At 33.3% G+C, this 19,104-nt stretch overlaps 1 long non-coding RNA gene across 1 annotated transcript in view; it reads left to right on the plus strand.

Moving 5' to 3' along the window:
• Positions 1–16,577, plus strand: part of LOC113492214 — a 33,839-nt gene extending 17,262 nt beyond the window's left edge. Inside the window, exons 2-4 of the long non-coding RNA XR_003400482.1 lie at positions 6,930–7,082; positions 15,806–15,917; positions 16,129–16,577. This is a non-coding gene — a long non-coding RNA (uncharacterized LOC113492214). The remainder of the gene's footprint in view (positions 1–6,929; positions 7,083–15,805; positions 15,918–16,128) is intronic.
• Positions 16,578–19,104: the final 2,527 nt, after the last annotated feature.

Here is a 19,104-nt window from a genome sequence, read left to right on the forward strand (position 1 = left end):
AGACAAAAATTAAATTCTTGAGTACGGGAGTCGTTTTTTTTAACCCTCAATCATTTTAATTTTCTTTTTGGATTAAACAAAATGATACAGAAATATATAATTAACAAGCCACCAACAATTTAAACATAGCAAAAACATTACCTAACTAATTCGATCTCTACAATTTGACACTCATAATATAAATTCAGAATTCTTGTAGCAAACTATTTTGCAATTTTAATTAGATTCGCTCTCAGTAGCGGAAATATAAAATTATGTTCCGACTGTCCAGAAGTTTGTACGACTGAAGAATTTTAAGGCGTTTAGTACTTTATCATATTAACTCGTAGAGAGAAGTCAACGTTTCGAAAACTAAATATAAATTATTAAATAAATGTTGTTTTTTTTTTTCATATAATAATTTAAATTTAAATATTAATAAGGAAATATTGTTATGGGAATTCTTGAGAATATTTCACGTATGGCAGTTTAAAAAAGATTCAGACGTATTTTTTTTACTTTTAAGAGGTGACTTAAGCTGACCATCGGGTGCAAGACAGTATAGTGGAAACCCCATATCACCCATTCTTCCAAATCCATGAACTTATTTGATTCCAAAAAATAAATCTAGTTTTTTAGTGTAGGTAAACTTCATACATATTTTTTGCTGATTTTTCACTTTCCATTTAACAAAGAAACTCTTTTGTCGTCACTACCCTTGGGCAATCGCCAAACATGTAGAACCAACGTGTCCAATCCATTAATATAATCAACGCGACAATCGAACATGAAATGTTTCACTTGCATTATGTAAAACACTTATACTTATGTATATCATTTAAAAAGTAGGTATGCGGTAAAATTCCGTGTAACTTGGTCGCGGTTTTGCGGTACCACATTATATTTGCAGCTATCTAAATCAATTCTCACCCTTTTACGTATTACAATAAGGTTTAAGGTACTTTTTTTGAGTGGAATATAATTTTTGTCATTGAATAATCGCTCTATATTAAATTCGAGAACTGGTCCTTTTCAAGGTGATACCATGTTGCTAAGTGCGTTATGATTAAAAAAAGTTTTTTTTTATGTTACCAAGGCAAAAGTTGTAGCGGTCTCAGATTTTGTTTTCTTAAGACATTTTAGGAATTAAATCAAAGACATATTCTACTGGTTCTTTTCACGGGTTTTCGAAAAAGTTTTCATTATGTTTCGAATAAATCAAACCAGGTTACTTCGACTCTTGCATCTTCTAACACTTTTAATTCGACAACTGCGTTATACATTTCTTAAACCGCTATATATCAATCTAAAAATGTCATGTCAATAATTTTGTAACCAACGTACTCCTCAGCGTACTCAAAATCAAATTCAGCAATACACAGCACCAAAGAACTTAATACAATTTATTCACATATGCATGTTGCAACAGTTTCAGCTTAAAAAGCGCTTTATTCCCAGTCATAAATTTATTGAGTTACTTTACTTTAACTCTTGCCAACACGTTGCAACGAGGCATAACAAATTTCCTCTTTGAAAAATTCTCATCCAAATTATAAAAAGCTGCACATAAAAACAGCATTTTTCTATGTCGGTACAGTCAACAAAAAGAAAATAGGTAATCTATTTTGATGGAACACTAAAAAATACCCAAGTCTGTTACTTGATGGGCAAATTGGGAGATGAAGCGATTTGCGAATAGACAAAAGTCTTTACTTGTATTAGCACAGCACCACTTAACTCCTACTCTTAAAAATTTAAAGCAATAATGGCTTATGTCGTAATGTTTACGATAAACATCCCTTTAAACACAACAGTGAGAGCTTAATTGGGTGTAAAATTAGGATTAAATAACTAGATTTTTATATATGAATAGCAATAAAATACCTATGTTGAAACACATTGTGATGTACAAATCCAAACTGTCGTACCAAAATTAAAGGGACAACGGTCTCAACAACGAGTCCCAAGAGTAAAATTTACGTTTTATGAAATTATTGTCGATCGCTGTTCAGAAAAACGAGATAGACTGTGATTCGTGAAAAAACGTCGAAATTAGGCGCGAAAAAACATACAAAAAGCATTGAGCAACCTCCTTCTTTAGAAGTTGGTTAAAAAGACATACAACAATAAAAATAACTTACTAGCACACGTCATTAAAAAGAATTTAGCTACCTATAACCATGAGTTATTACCATGACCAATCTGATTGACGTCAACATCTAATCACATAATTTATATCACTTCACCCCTCCTCTTAAAGTAAGACAAAAGCAGTTGTCAAAAAGAGACGCCGCTTCATAACGTAGCGCGCTGTCTTGCTTCCACGACGAAACTTGCGGACTACTTTAAAAGATGGCGGGAAGATGCTTAATACCGTTATTATAATCTGACATTTCATATTTAAATCGCCAGACATCTAATTAACTGGACAATGACTATGAATTAATATAATTTATGTAATTGTATTAAAGTTTAGTGCATATATAATATGGCTGTTGATGGACCGGATGCGTAACTCATATTTTTTTCGTTTTAATTGGATTTCTGCACGGATTTTGTATTGCAAATATTTGTATGACTCATTGAGATTTCCAGATGTCGAAATCTTCGTCATACATCCTAAAGATAGCTACATAGATAGCTAAAGTTCTCGAATTTAAGTATTTAAATGTCAAAAAAAAATGTCTTTCGTATCAGGAAAGCATTTTGCTTTGGCGGAATCACAAAGCAATCATGAATGGTTATGTGTACCTTCATTTTTTAAAGCCAAATGAATCAAAGATCTTGGTACATCCAGATTTCGTTTTGTCCATTTCGCTACAGACCCCTAGAAAGGCATAAAGAGGGTCATTCGTGATGTGTAACCGATTACGATCGATAAGTGTCGCAAAGCTCCCGTTTTTGATAAATACTCGCAGCGCAGGTTTTCAAGATAAAGTATAAGTGCATTGACAGGCATATGTGTGGTCTAAGGGAATTTAGATTATCTTTTCCGCTGTAATTTATGTAGCTTAAAATTTTCTTTTTTTTTTGTTTCTTTTTTGGACTGTTGTTAGCTTAAATAGTAAAATTGTATTTTTTTTAGTGACAGTTTCAAACATGTTCTTCTCTTATTCTCGAAAGTTTTTCCTTTGCCAGATCTGTAGGTCCAAGTGCTCGTACCTCCTTTTACATTAAATGATCTTATTTACCATTTGAGTCATTGCCCAAAATAACAGGATGAAGAGAACTCTGTTGATCACTGCTTGGTCAACCGTCATATCTCCAAGAAATAGAGTACGAAAAACGCTTCTTAATCAATCACAGGCGATTCGTCCTAATCACTATACTTATTCTTAATAACAATGAGACCCGAGAAATATAATCCAAACATCGATAGTTCACATTAAACCGCTTCCTCAACTGTTTATTCCGTTTATTCTTATAATAAATCGTGTACATGTTTGAAATACGTTTGCTTGCGACGGGAATTGAATTTTCGACGTCCTCCTAGCACTTGATGTATGGTGGCGACGTTCCCGGCCCTACGTAAACTAGATTCACTTGATAAGGCAGGATGTGATCTGAATGTCTTGTTGGGAACGGCTGTGTTTATGTTTCGATCACAGTAATATGTATTAAGTATTCCTATGGAAGATTTGGTGAGATACGTCTTATAGTTTGTTTTTCGTTTTAGAATTTTTTTTTTATTGATACTTAATTGATGTCGAAGTCGAAAACTGAAAAAAAGTGTGTTTCGAAGCAATTATAATTCATTTCTATAAAAATTGTGAACTGGTACGAAAAAAAATGAAACATAAAACACGCTAATTCAAAATGAAAATGAATTACCAGTCAGAATGATTACAAACTAGCTGTCGCTCGCGACTTTACCCGCTTGGATTTGGGCTAATGCTGGAAAAACATTACGCGTAAATCCAAGGTACCTCCATACCAAATTTAATCGAATTCGGTAACGAATCAACACTACTAGGGAACGACATACTTTACCATTTTATAGGTAATACTAGCTGTTGCCCGCGACTTCGTCCCCGTGGGTAGAAGATATAAGTTATGATTTATATACCTGCCCTGTTTAATTCACATTTTCCATTGTATCTTCGCTCCTATTAGTCGCAGCGTGATGGTTTATAGCCTAAAGCATTCCTCGATTAATTGTCTATTCAACACAAAAAGAATTTTTCAATTTGGACCAGTAGTTCCTGAGATTAGCGCGTTCAAACAAACAAATAAACAAACAAACTCTTCAGCTTTATATATTAGAATAGAAGAATAGATTAGTGTGACTAAAATAATCTAATGTCTCCCGCTACCGCTTATGCCTTCCGCCGCGTATTTAATTGTTCGTTTCGTGTTACAGTTAGTAACTGTACCGCCACAGTTTCGGCGAGCCCGTTTTTTTTAATTACCCGAGCCACCGTCCAAGAAGACATTGCAACGCAGTTCAGGTTTTTTTTATATAAATATATGTATAGATACTTTGTACTTATGTAGCTGACTGTACTTTGTTCCTGATTCGACTTGGTATGTAAATTGGATGTGATAATGTAAAACTGGAGTGCGGTATTGGACTGTAGGAAGGATCGGTTAAGTTGAAAAATAATTGAATTAACTATTTTGATTTAGTTGAAGTGTTACATAAAATTAACATATGTTTATTCACATAGATTCGTTCTGGAATAAAAAAACACTTTAAAGTACATTACTTTATTTCATTTGACAAATGACAAAACAAAATATGAAAGTGCAGGAGGTTTAACTCTCGTGAAACGTCACTAACTCATCCGCTTTTTTATGATTAGTGAAAAGCGTTCAAGTTTTAACATCTATGACGCGTCTAGATTTTTTTTGTATATACTTAGTTTTGTATATATTTGGTTTAGGTTTTATTTTTTTAGACACATACCCTATTACTAGGTGTGTGAGTTGACATTTAACTGTCTAGTGTATTTTTGCTTATAATCACTGCAAAGATAACCAATTATACAATAGCCTTACAACGTCACCCGTAAATATTGTTAAATTTTTCGACTACCACCATACAAATAAATACTATAAAGATACGTCTACTTAATCATGTAACCAAAAAAATTGACATTAATAAAATAAACTTTACTGCCATGTGTGTGGAAAGCCTTACAATACACAAACAAAGAAAATCTCTCATTAAGTTAAAGCCAATTCGTATCAGTAGCTCCTGTCTCAAACGGGATAGACATTTTTAATTGTTCTGCGGTGGAATGCAGGAAGCATCCCGATCTCATTTATTAACTACGTTCTGTAAACCTGTGTATCGGTAATATATAATTCCTTGGTATACAGTCAATTAAGTGCTCCATTCGTTTAAGTTACATTTTAGGACGAAATTAATTACGAAATTATTTAATTAAATAAAATACTCTAGCTGAAAACTTTAAAATTATTTTAATTTTAAGGCATTACCACGGATCTAGCCCGGGTATGGGCTATTTTCCAAAATATTTGTCAAGTGGTCGAGAACAGCTCATTCTGATGTAACAATGACCTTGACAAGTTAGATACGTGACAGAACTTTTACACAACCTTTTCAGACTTACAGATGACGTCCATATAATGGTTTTTTGTCTCTATATTTTCATATCATAATGACAAGACAACGACGACTTTCAACTCAATGTCGTTTGCACATAGGGTTGAAGCATCAACAGAATAAATGTTTGTACCAAGATTAAACACAGGCCAAACAATAAATTCATCAAGCTTCTAAAATTAAAACCCAAATCAAAGCGATCTCTACAATTTATTCATGACAATTAGTGATCCGAATGCCTGATTTGAAACGCCTGGTGGAGCATCGTTTTATTATTCAAATGTGACCTAACAATCCAATTTGGTCCAGTCTAGATTAATTAGCAGCTGAATCTAAACATTTTGAATTATTCATTAAATCAATGCGTGATAATGTTATTGTTGAACCGAAAAACGATTTACGCAATTTATTTGAACGATTTTTTATATGTGACTATATATAGATTAGATGCCAAAACATACAACCCTTTAATGTAGTCGGGTAATCAACCTTTATGTTTAACCAGAAAATTTCCTAGCTCCTTACAAAGTTTTATCAATAATATTCTTGCTATTTCAGGGTAGAGATAACAATTACGATCTTACGCATTTATGATATCCATTTTATCTGATAATATACAACAATTTAACACTAAATAATTTGATAATTTTATTTAATATACACAGTTATAGCGATGGTATATATATCATTAGCTCTCTCAATCATCATAAACAACGCATATTATATTAATGAACAGCTGTAGCGAAACGGATAGATCTCTAGATAATTGTAAATAATTAATATTGTACTTATCAGCCTGTGTTGCACTTCGTAAATTATAGACTTATTGAAAGTACATAATTATTCTAATATTATACGTTGAATTCAGATCATGGATTTATCGTATTATTAACATAGATTTAATTGCATATAGCGCTAACTAGCTGTTGCCCGCGGGCATGCCTGCTACAAATCGAAAATAATCACGGGAACATAAAATCTGGATAAGAACTAAGGGATAATACTGGTAATAAACTATTTCCATTCAACGTTTTTTGGGTTAAAGAGAAACAAACATCCATACTTACAAACTTTCGCGTTTATAATATTAGTAAAACTAGCTAACCTAAATTGCTTCGTCTTTTATACTACAATTTTTTTCTACACCCTCAAATAATGTGGCATTCTATCGATGAAAGGAAATTTTAAATCAATTAATTACTTCTCGAGATAACATATCTTATACCCACAAGATAGCCTCTTTATAATTTCACTTTTATTTACCTAGTCCAAAAGCCTCCCCCAAATCCTAATAGACGTCGCTATAAGTAAAGAATCAACTTTTATCTCAACTATCCTCTCAGTACATATCTTTACTCAACCATTCTTTCTCAAATTTCAGTAACCCACAATGTCTCAGAACTGCAAATCTTCGTACACAACCGCGACCACGAGAGACGCGAATAACAACACCCTGTACCACGGGGGCAGCGGCCAGGGGTACGGGGGGAGGGGCTACTCACCCCCCAGCGTGACCAGCAATGGAAACTATCAGGTAACTATCGACTATCTTTTGTACAACTTTATGTATGAGACTCTTTATGTGGGGACCAGCGAGGGAAAACGACTACATCGGGTGATGTAAACTGGGTGGTAGCTACTGTATTTTACACAACAGCATGTTTTGATAACGATTTGTTATTATTGATAGTAGTTTTTAAAACAATTCATTCGTCAATTGAGACATCTCAAAATCTTTTCCTTACTTTTTAAAGCCCGAAATGAGTTTTGAACTTCAAAAAACAATCTACCTGAGCAACAACTTTAACTTTTACGCCAAAGGGTATCGTTTTGCAAAGGTGACTGGTGAGATGGGCAGTGGCTCCTTGTAAAACACTGGTACTCAGCTGAATCTGGTTACACTGGAAGCCGACCCCAACATAATTGGGAAAAGGCTAGGCCGATGATGAATAATGTTTACAAATCTCTGAATACATATAAACACATAAACAACAAATGATCGTGCTCATCACACAATCTCCTGGATAGCACCATACCCAAATAGCAATGACGTTTGTTTCAGACAAATGACGAATTTGACTCATAACTTTCATACTTCTTAAAAACATCAGTGTTAGAGCTCGGAGTACTATATCATGTCTGTAGTCCCAGTTATCCACAACGTCCGTCCAAAGAGTTACCACCTCCAAACTCCTCTTTCTCCATAAGCATATTTGCTGAACCTCATGCACCCTTGGAGCTAGTGAACCGTGTGTCTCACGCCAGTGCGCCGCCGGTTGCATTAACCATAGGTCGGCTGCTATTGTCTGCTTCACGCCTGTTTGACGCTGATGAGCAGAACCACTGGGTCTAACTTACAATGCTTCTATACTGATGTTTTTCATAGTTACGTTACATTTTATGATCAAGTACAGAACCGACTATTCTTCGAGATTCGAGATTATGTCTTTAATTTGAATACCATAATAATGCCCGAGAAAGGGGAGGCCTATGCCCAGCTGTGAGAGGATAAAGGCTGTGGATGATGATGATGAATATTGTTCTCAAAATTTACGTAAGTCTAATAATTTTATTTCGACTAAGTTTTGAATAGAATCACTGAAAACTATTGTTAACAACAAACAAGGATATTTTGTTTAAGTTTCTCTAATGTTTTTTCACTTAAGAGTAATTATTAGTATACGCACGGTTATAAATCAAATGTGTAGTTAGACATAATAAAATAAATTATTCTAAGTAATTTAAAAAGTCTAAGACTCCCAAATGAAACAATACTGTGAATTTTGAGTGCATATTTTTAAAAAAATCTTCTTACTGGACTCATTGAAGCAAACGTGACTCCAACATCATAACGCAAGGCTTTTCATTAAAATTTCAGGTCAATAACTAGTAATTGCGTGTAATGGAATATGTTTCTACGAACTCTTCAATGTATTTTTCTTTGAACTCTGTCAATTGGGTATTTTCCTTTGAATCATCTTCGCTATATTTGTATGATAGACGAAAATCGATCGCGTATTACTTCAATAATGTTTAAAATAGGTGCTTATTCATTTATTTTTGATTAACATAAAGAACCTTTGTACACGTCTTTCTATATTTGTGCTTCTTTTATTGGTCTGTGTACATAAATGATAAATAAAAAAACCGCGTGACTTTAAAAATAATATCGATTGACACTGGCCAATGGTTGATTAATTGTTTTGTAATCAGTAACAGTAATCATTTGTACTTAAAGTGTGTTAATTATCTGAAAAAAAAACGTAATTTTTCAGGAAATAAGTAAATCTCAATTATATTTCCAACTTATGAATTAACTTGCGGAATATCAAAGGGATAATAAACGCATGGATGTCAATTGCGATACAAAAAAATATGTATATGATGCTCATGTTCAAAACATAAATTAAATACATAATGCATCAAATGCTGAATAGATTGCGCAGCCAATCGATCCAGCTTTATTAAGTGACAAGCGAAAACAAAAACTATAGCAATATGACAACAATTATTACAAGTAAATAAACATAAACGACGTGTCACGATAAAGTCAAACAGATTCCATATTAAACGGCAAAGATTGTGCAATTATTGCTGTGTATCTGCTTTTGCAAGATACGTATTGAAGTTGCGGATGTGCGCTTGAATGGGCAATTGTATCATACCTGGCTAATTACTCGAGCGTTATTATTAGTTCAGCTGTAATCTTCGCCTCAGGGCAAAGACCTTTATTCAACTCTACATTTCTAACTTAGCTTTATTCAAGCCTGTAACAAATATTGTCAAAACTGTTGAAGTGAAAAAGAGATGTTGAAGAAATGTTGAAATATTAAATGTTATAATATTCCCGCAGTAAGGAATTTAATCATTGTATCATGGAAAACACAAATATCATGTCACATGCACAAAAAAATCCAGAATATCCTGAGTTGCAAGAATGAAAGTTCTATCTAACATGTATTTTGTATTTCATTGTTTTATAAATAAGTCAATTTTAGTGGGACTATAAAAATTATCTTCAAAATTAAACAATAAAGTATCTATACCCTATTAACGAGCCATGAGCCAAAAGGTAAACAAACCATAAAAAGGGTTCTTTATATGTCACGATTGATGTACTGAACTTAATTTATAAAAATAACTACGGAAGCATACACAGACAACATAAGAAATTATATTTTAGTACGAAGTCTATAAAACGTTTGTAATCCGTTCAGACTTATTTGAAATCAAATATCATAAATGCCTTAAATTATTTTCTTAATTTTAATTAATTATGAAATAAATAGTTTACATGTAAAAGAACCTAAAAAGGAAACTATTCTCAAACTTGGAACGCATTTTAATACGACTATATGAAGACCACAGATACTGCGAACATTTTACATCAAAATGTGACGTTTTTTCATCGGTCGGGTCATACCCGCCATCTTTACTATCGAACAATTTGTTGATGTGAGAAATCCCACTGCAGACATTTTCGTTAAATTCATGTTATTCCATTGTTACTTTTATTGTTTTCATTAGGTTTATTATTTTGTTACGTTTAAAGTTATTTGTTAATTGTTTTGTTTTAGTTATATTGACGCTTTCGTGTAATAACATAAGTGAACCTGAACCTGGGCTAAGCAATGTTTGTAATTTTTCTTAGATTTTTTTTCTTATTTTTTTATTATCCTCATAGTTGAGTACCTCCTAACAAAACTTGAGCATTTATTTGAACATGTGAACTATGTAAGATAAACTGAAACATAAATAAAATCATAAAGAGATAGTTAAATGAAAATAAAAACTAAAATAAAAGTTTGGGGAACATTGATTTCTTTGTTTACACTTTGGCTCAAGCCCCGATGAATAGGCTACTTACTTGATCACAAACATAAATCGATGTAACTCTCGATAATAACCGATCGATAAACAATTAGATGAAAACAGAACGCGGATCATTTTGTTGCGCACGCGACTATTTGTGTGCAAATTATTTAACACATAATGAAGAGACGCCATTATTTAATGACATCACTGACAGTGAAGGTAAATGATATGAAATAGACTGTTGGAGGGCAATACAGGATTTGTGATAAACCGATCGAGTTCTTATTACAAACACTGATTCGAAAAAAACCTATTATGTCAGGATCAGCAGTATCGTCAGGAACGACAGAGAAAAAATATGGAGCATTGAAAAAAAATTCTTAAGTGCTATAAAACCTTAAGTGTAATAATGCGCTAGAAAAACAAAATAAAAAATAAAAAAGTGGTTTTAAAAACTTAGTAGTAAAAGTCTCGTGGTATCTTTGGAGAGCCAAGTCAAATGTCTCAGGATTAATTCCCAATATAAAGCAATGATTTTTGGATGCTAGTGCTTACGAAGTATTAGAAGAGTGAAAATGGGAACATCAGACTTACTGATTTAACCCGAACCGCTGCGCTATGTCTCCCGCCCTTGAATAAACAGTCCAATAATGAAATAAATTGTCCAAACCCCGTATTTCAAAACCTGAACTCTATTTTATCTCCAAAGGCCTGTCGTCAAATTCTCCCCAGACAGACTCAGCCTATAATTATTCAGTCATGACAAATAAACAACAAGAGCTGAAACGTGAAGTGATCTCGTTGCGCTGCAGATTCCGTACAGATAAGCTAAAGATAAATCAATCGGTTGGGTGGAAAATATAAATTTGAGGGTAGGTAATAACAAAATTACATATGACCTGACCATATGACAGTTTTTTTATTAACTAATGCGGCTGTTAACGCATAATTAATGTTTGTCACTGGTTTTTGTTCCAATAAACGATTTTTGATTTTGATTTTTTGATTTTTTGACCGTAACAATCGTTGCTAAGCGTCGAGTTTTTGTTGTTATGGCAGCAACGGAAAAAGCAACCTGTAAAAAATTATACTGCCTAGCTATCACAGTGCACACAGTGCGTATCACAGCCTGATGACAGAGGGACAGATGTACAGACAGGGGTTCTTCAAAAGTAGGGTTTCGCTCTTACTCTTTAAATACGGAACCCTAAAAAAATAAGTTAGAAACTCAGTAGGGACAGAATGTCGGAAAAGTTTTAGGTCCAACGTAGTTTAATTAGGCACAGGAGCGATGAAAGGTTGACGTATAGAGGTCTGTGTAAGTATCCTTGGGCGGGTTTGAAGGTTGGGAGAAACACTACACAGAATAAAAGTTAATTAATTAAGTTATAAGTGATGATATAGATGATGAAAGCGATCTTCTGAGGTGAGCGATTTTTTAAGATACGGCTAAATTTAAAAAACATTATTATATTTTTCAAAATTAAAGGTAATTTAATGAAGTAAAAGTAACCTAAGTTACTTCTTATTACACCACCTATCAGGCATTAAAAGTCCCGACAAAATAGGTCCAGCCATTTCCGAGATTAGCCGGAACAAATAGAAAAAAAAAGTATTTTGGTTTATTTACCTACCGTATATAATATATTATGTTGATATGCATGTAGCAATAAATGGTTATTTGAACACAATAAACGGACACCCCAATTTTATAAGTACGTTCAGATTGTCAATTCTGGACTAAATTATTCGAATTCAGTTATTTTAAATATCTCAGAAGCATCCACAATTCAAGTGATATCTTTTCGCTCGGAAAATTCCAGTCATTAAAGAAACAGTTGTGAACGAAATTAATATTATTTATTATAAAAGATAAAATAATTATAGCTTCCTGGAACGTCGTTAAAATCTTGAATCAAAAACATTTTATCTTCGATAAAGGCATTGTTGAAAGTCGGTCAAAACTGTGTCAAAATAACTTTTATGGACACTTAAATATTGATCCAGGTGAATGTATGCACAGCGTGTTCAATTTGGTTATCTGTTGTATTTTGATAAAATTTACGTAGTACCAACACCATAGTCGATATTTCCCGATAAATACCCGAGAGTAAACCTTAGAATCTTTAAACAAAAACAGTAAAATAAAACATTCCGATTTTTTATTACAGGTTACTCTGAAAAGATCAGAAAACAAGAATCTTAATTCTTAATGTAATGCTTTAGGCAAATATATTCATGCTTCCTAAAAAAACAGAGACAAAAACGAAAAACAATCTTACACTCTTTACTTATTTTGAAGTCTAATCCATTTTCTTTCTCCTTGTAAAAAATAGTAGAAACAAGCCTAATCACTAGCTCTGCCACATTTATTAATGAAGTAAATAACAATTTTCGAGACAGCCAGTAAAAGCTGACCAAAATGCAATCTTAAAAGCCAGCATCTTTATAACACGCTGTATTAACTTTACACGATGTACTTATAAGGCGATACTGCTGTATATGGCCATGCAGGCATGCACGAAAAATTGGTAATAATAATATGCATGTAGAGCAGTTAATGCAGATCAGATTCTTATGTGATTGTTAAGGCGAAGATCTTTTAGAAAAAAAAAGAAATCGATTGGCACTTTATCGCCATCTGGTGGCATTTTGATGTTACTAAACTTATTTTAATACGTGCTCAGAGATCCTTTGCTTAGTGGTTTAAAATATTATTAACGGTCTTACCCTATTGTAAATCCTATATATCCTATGGGATCCTTTAAAAAATACTGAGTAATTCAGCTGCAGAAATAACATTGTTTTCAAGTTTTATTCAAGTGGTTATCTGGCTATTGGAGAAGGCCGATTAACCATAATGCACAATGAAAACTTCCTACTTACGAATGCATAAACGCCTGTATAATCATGAAATTAAGCCGAAATTGAACAAACACCTCATAAACTACTAACAATAAAACGAACACCAATTAGTGCGTCTCAAAACAAAATAATTAGATCCGTCCCTTTATTAAAATTAACAATCGATTTGTATGCCTTTATCCAAAACTACAAAAGAGGCCTAATTGCAATAACATTTATGCAGCAATTATTAAAATGCAGTCCTTTTTAAGAAGAGGCAAATATAATTGCCAAAACGTAATTGTTTGGTCGGCAGGGGTCAGGGTTGTAAGGTAGGTAAGAATATTTTATTCATACTCGTATATATTGATATTGTATTCAATTTTTCAGTTATTTTTATGCATAAAACAACATCAAAATAACACAATATTTCTTATTCTTTAAGAAAGTCTCTTCCAGCAAAAATATGGTAAAAAACAAGAATTTGGCACACGAACATATGTATTTTTTTAACTCCAGCCTATTTCCGTTATAATATCCATGTTCACATATTTCAGTTTATGAAAAATCAACAAAAATTTTGTTTAGATTTAACGTTAAAACAAGCCACTGACATGTAGTCAAACAACGGTGGTATTTTCTCACAAGGATGAGAAATCTTACTGTTGTTTACACTTACCTTCAGGTAGGGGAGGCTATTGTAGTGTGTCGTGAACGAGTACCTAAAACAATAAATGCATGAAGCACAAGTCAATAAACATACGAAAAAGCAAACAGGAACCGTCGTACCAACAAATGAAAAATAATGACTAACAAAATAATAAAAGTGCTACCCATCCGCGGAAAATCAATAAAACCCCGGGAGCTATACGCCTTAACAGACCTCACTGCTAGTGAGCCTAATTGCAGCCGCTCCGAAGAGATCGCGATCCAGTTCCCAACAGTTGAGCAACGTATTTTGTAATTCCCAAAATGTATATTCTGTAACAAAGCCTGAGAACTAAAAAGTAATTAAAATAATTAAAGAAATAAACGATGTTAATGTGTGGGTTATGATTGTAGAGAAAAAAATGTTTTAAAATTTGCTAATACAAAAAAGGAAACAATAATAAAAAGGCTCATTTTAAAGAAAAAAATGTATGGTTCATCGTATTAAAACGAAAATATTTTCACTTCAATATTCTCGGAAAATGCTCTCGATAATTATGCCATCTGCAGTTTAATACATACGAAGATATCGATCAGAGAAACTTCGATTACACGGCAAATACGATGAAATTAATCGAGAACACTGGATTGGAAGTATTAAGTATATTTAAATTGAATTTGTATGTTACCTATGTGATTCTTCTATCAAATGTAAACCTTCATTATGTAAGATACAAAACACAATCCTCCTAGACTGACATTCAAATCCTGAGATTCCGCAACCGAAAGACCAACTAAACTGCATTCACCTGTGCTTTATTATAATGTCAGCTACTTATACCTTTCCAAACAATCATTGGATGAAATATAGGCATGGAATAGGTGCAAAGTCCTCAAATGCCTCAAACAGCTGTTCCGAACTTCCATAACTCTGGCGATTGTCTCAAGATGCTAGTTCCTACTGTTTTCGGAGGCAGGTGTGAGCTGGAACTCAGCCAATCGCTCCTGCACTTAATTTCGTCTGGCCTTTGACATCTACAATTTATATTATTATGCTTGCAAATCGACTTGGTTTTGGGTATATGCTTTAAGTTACATGTCTATTAACATCTTGACTTATAAGTGACCTTACATTAGAGTTCTGATTTTGGATGCATCGTGTTGAGACAGATTTCTATCGATTTTCTTGTCTAATTTAGAGATGACAGATTTATGATTGGTCGCATTGATGCAGGGCGTGAAAGATTTTGATCTGCACCTCTTCGGCTAAATTTAGGTTCTTAATTTTACTGTAAATCAGACTTAGTAAATTGATTTTTTATCGAAAATCATCCATTAACCATCAAAGGGTGCATCAGCCCGGTCAGTATTTTCAGTACTTTTTCAAACAGCGCTTTTTATGTGAATAACAGTTTTAAATATTAAGATAACGAAAATAAGTGACGAAAGTAATGACAGTTTTCTTGGATGTCTTTTTTTTTCAGCCGTTACTTTCCCACTGCCGGGCAAAGGCCTCCCTTAGATTCTTCCACTCTGTCCGGTCTATTGCTTTTTCCATCCACTGTTTGTGGTACGCATCCAGTTCGTCGCGCCATCTCATTCGAGGCCGTCCTCGTCGCCGTTTTATGTTCTTGGATAACTGAATTAATTTAAATGAATCGCAAAGGAGCATTGATCTGTTTAGTTTGCATGGCAATTAAATCAGTTAGGTAATCGGTCGAAGATTGTTATAAAATTGCATAATGTTTGGTGTTTTTAAAATTACAGCACTTTAATCGTGCAAATCCGGCAGTACCATTAATTATGAAAATAATTAAGTAATTATCCTCATTTGACACACCATTACAGTTTTTCTATCTGCAAGCATTTCTAACTTTGAAACATTTACTATTTACCAACCTATTGACTAATACTTCGCAATAAATAATATTATGATTTGTGTATTTGCAGCAAATGACAGCGAAAGTACTGTTTGGCAGCGTCACGACGATCAATGACCTCAAGCGGCAGGACAAGACGGAGAGGGATGCGCGGCGGACGCACTAGCGACATCTAGACTCAGGTGAGGAAACTATCAACTTGGTTTTAAGAATATAGATGGCGTTATGCATTACGTATACGCAGCTACTGAAGTCAACTAACAAACTCTTATTTTAGTTTCTTCGACTTGAAAGAGATGGCGCTTTTAGCTCTTTTTCATAATATACAATTACTTTTTATTTTTTAGTTGTCATATAAATATTGTGTAATGTTCAATGTTTGACTAATTTCAGGCGCTGAATATGTGATAAGAAAATATGGGAAGCTACGGAGTGATCTCGGAAGACAGAGTTTATTGTTCATAATAAATAATAATATTAATATTTTTTATATAAATTTTATATTATAAAATAAGAAATGCAATTTTTAAGTAACACGAATCATTATAGATTAGCTAATAACAAAACAATTTTACAGTGACATCTGTTGACACAAACTGTCAATTAGTTGTTAAAAACAATGATTTATTTTAGTAAGATAGTTTTTAACAGAGTTATTATGAATGTGAGTACCTACAAAAGCCATGAGAAATTAAAATGATTCCTAACGATACCCGCCTCCTTATGAATTTAAACAAAATTAATTGATCTATATTTTCTAAATATCATAAGAATTGTAATGAGATTGATAATTACTAGGTACTTGTTAAATAAAAATAAAGGTTGTACTTAAAGATTGGTCACGTGAATTATTTTTTAATACAATACCTATTGGGGATGAACCCGATATCTTGAGGATGGATGGCTTACAATGAATACATGTAAAAAAACATCTTTCTGAAGTATTGTTGAGCCTCAAACCACACTTTTTTGAAATCCTAACGCAGCTGATATTGCTTTAGGATGACACAGACTTAGATGTGACATTGCTGCAATTAATATAAGTAAAATTAAAAATTTGAAAATCCCATCGGTAAAGCTTTTTATTAATTAAAACGGTTTAATTTTTATGAAACATGTGCACACATATGAACACTTGCACATAATTCAACTGTAATACAATGAAATACTAAATTAAAATCTATCAATCCTTTCGGGAGCTGGGATGCGACATTCCGAAAGAGAGAGACGTCTAACTTCTAACAGTGCTCTACTGTGCCCGGGGTTAAAACTGATCAAATTGATTTAAGTTACGAAAGTAGCAAGAAATTTAACACATACCACTGGCCTGCGGAAATGATACATCTATCGAAAAAAAAACCGATGCAAAAATGCATGAGACTTGAATGTTTGTGAAACTCCCCGCGATACAAGGATTCAATTCCTTGAAAAAAAAACTAACCAGGATTGGACCACTTCTGGGCTTCGGCCTGCCCTCTTCCAATTCTCTTATGAGCTACGAATGACCAGTTCGTTAGGAAGGAATCATGGAATGCAAAAAATACTAGGTGTAAGTCTATATTCAATTTTATTATAATAAGTTTCTAACAACAAAAAAAGAAGCAACTGAACCAGCTTAATCAAATGAATTTATTTTCCGAATCGAAGATACGATTGACCAAATCTTGTTAAAAAGAAAAATTGATTCGCTTGATTGATTGATTTTATTTCCTGAAGTTTTTTGCGTCACTTTGAAACCTGAGGAATGAAATGGAAACAAAAAATACCGTGACTGATGACTTTTGCGATTTGAAATTTAAAGTACCAATGGAGCTAGCTAGCTGGTCGCTGTCCAGGGGTATAAGACTAGATTAAAATTTTACAACAGAATGTTACTGAAGTTGAAAATGTCTTGAGAATAAAAATATGTTGGGAAAAAAACAAACATCGTCTGTTTGAATCTCGGATCCACTTGTATTGTAATTTGTTTAAAAGGATCCATAGCGACCATTCCTCTAAAGTATACTTCCCTTAATTAGGAACTAAGTACAGTCCTTGGCATGATCACTAAGGCAACGGCAATACCAAATCCTATGAATTATCACTGTATTTTTTCGATACACCTTCTCAAAGTCTCTCAAATACATAACCAAAAAATCATGCCAAAAAACCTTGAGAAGACGATCATAGACCCGGAAAAATATTCAGTACGAATTTATTTCCTTCATCGGAATGTATTTTGTTTTAAGCAACTACTCCCGCATAAAGATATTAAGATCGTCAGAAAACTAAATTATGAGGTTTACTCAAAATTTATCCCTTCCTGCCAAATCTATGGTAACACATTCCTCGGCCACCATAAAGTACTTCAAGAATTCGCAACTAACTAAACAGGTGAGGGTCACCAGTACTTACCCATGTCACGTTCGTCACGCATTGCGCAAGCGCACCTTGGATGCTTAATAGCATACGTTGCGCACATATCAAAAAAGGTATCAATTGTTGTGATTAGGAAAGCCAGTAGGCCTATTGGTCCATCATTGCTTGGGTCAGTTACATGTCACGTGACACTTGGCACTTGAGTAGGCATAGTCATGTAAATAATTTATGTTAAATAGTTGGCACAATGTTTTGGAGAATTTCTATAAAGCTGTTGTCCAAAGTCAGGTATTTTTAAATGTTTTTGATAGAAGTTGAAGCCTTTCTTTATACAATCTTAAATTTATGGTTAGAATAATTCAAATGGTGCAGGATTATTTTTCTTCGCTATATTTACAACGCGACTTTCAGAATTAACTGAAAGTAACTTCAATTTTTTTTTGTTGAAATTTATGTTGTTTTAGATTAATAGTTAGTAGATCAGGATCTATTCTGAAAAGATTTAATATGCACATAATAATCTCCTAATAATATTTGAAATGTATTCTATCAACGGGCCTGTGATATTAACAAAACCTACAATATTTTAAGGCTTAATAAAATGAGTCTGCATTGCAAGAAATGAAGAAAGCCAGGGCATTACTCGACCACAATACAATTACACATTTCACGGTACACAGCCAATACCCACAGGATTTCACAGACGAACTTGTTTCAACGTTTATTAACACGCATATCACAACCAATGCGTGCACAAAATTGTTCTCTCTAAATCAAATTTTCTATAGTTAAGCCTGTTTTTGAACATACATACAAATAAATTGAAATTTTCGAATTAAATTCTTGGTGTCTAATAAAGGAATTCTGAAATACTGTCAGTTCTCATCCTGTTTTTCAACACAAAATCTTCAATGTCATGAGGTTTTACTGGTAAGTTTATCACTTAGTAAGGTGCAGGAATAACTAAACATTTGGCTAACAATAAGCTAACTATGGGTGTGTGATACGCTT

This window comes from Trichoplusia ni, chromosome 3 (genome assembly GCF_003590095.1).
Source record: "Trichoplusia ni isolate ovarian cell line Hi5 chromosome 3, tn1, whole genome shotgun sequence".
In the NCBI taxonomy this organism is placed as follows: domain Eukaryota; kingdom Metazoa; phylum Arthropoda; class Insecta; order Lepidoptera; family Noctuidae; genus Trichoplusia; species Trichoplusia ni.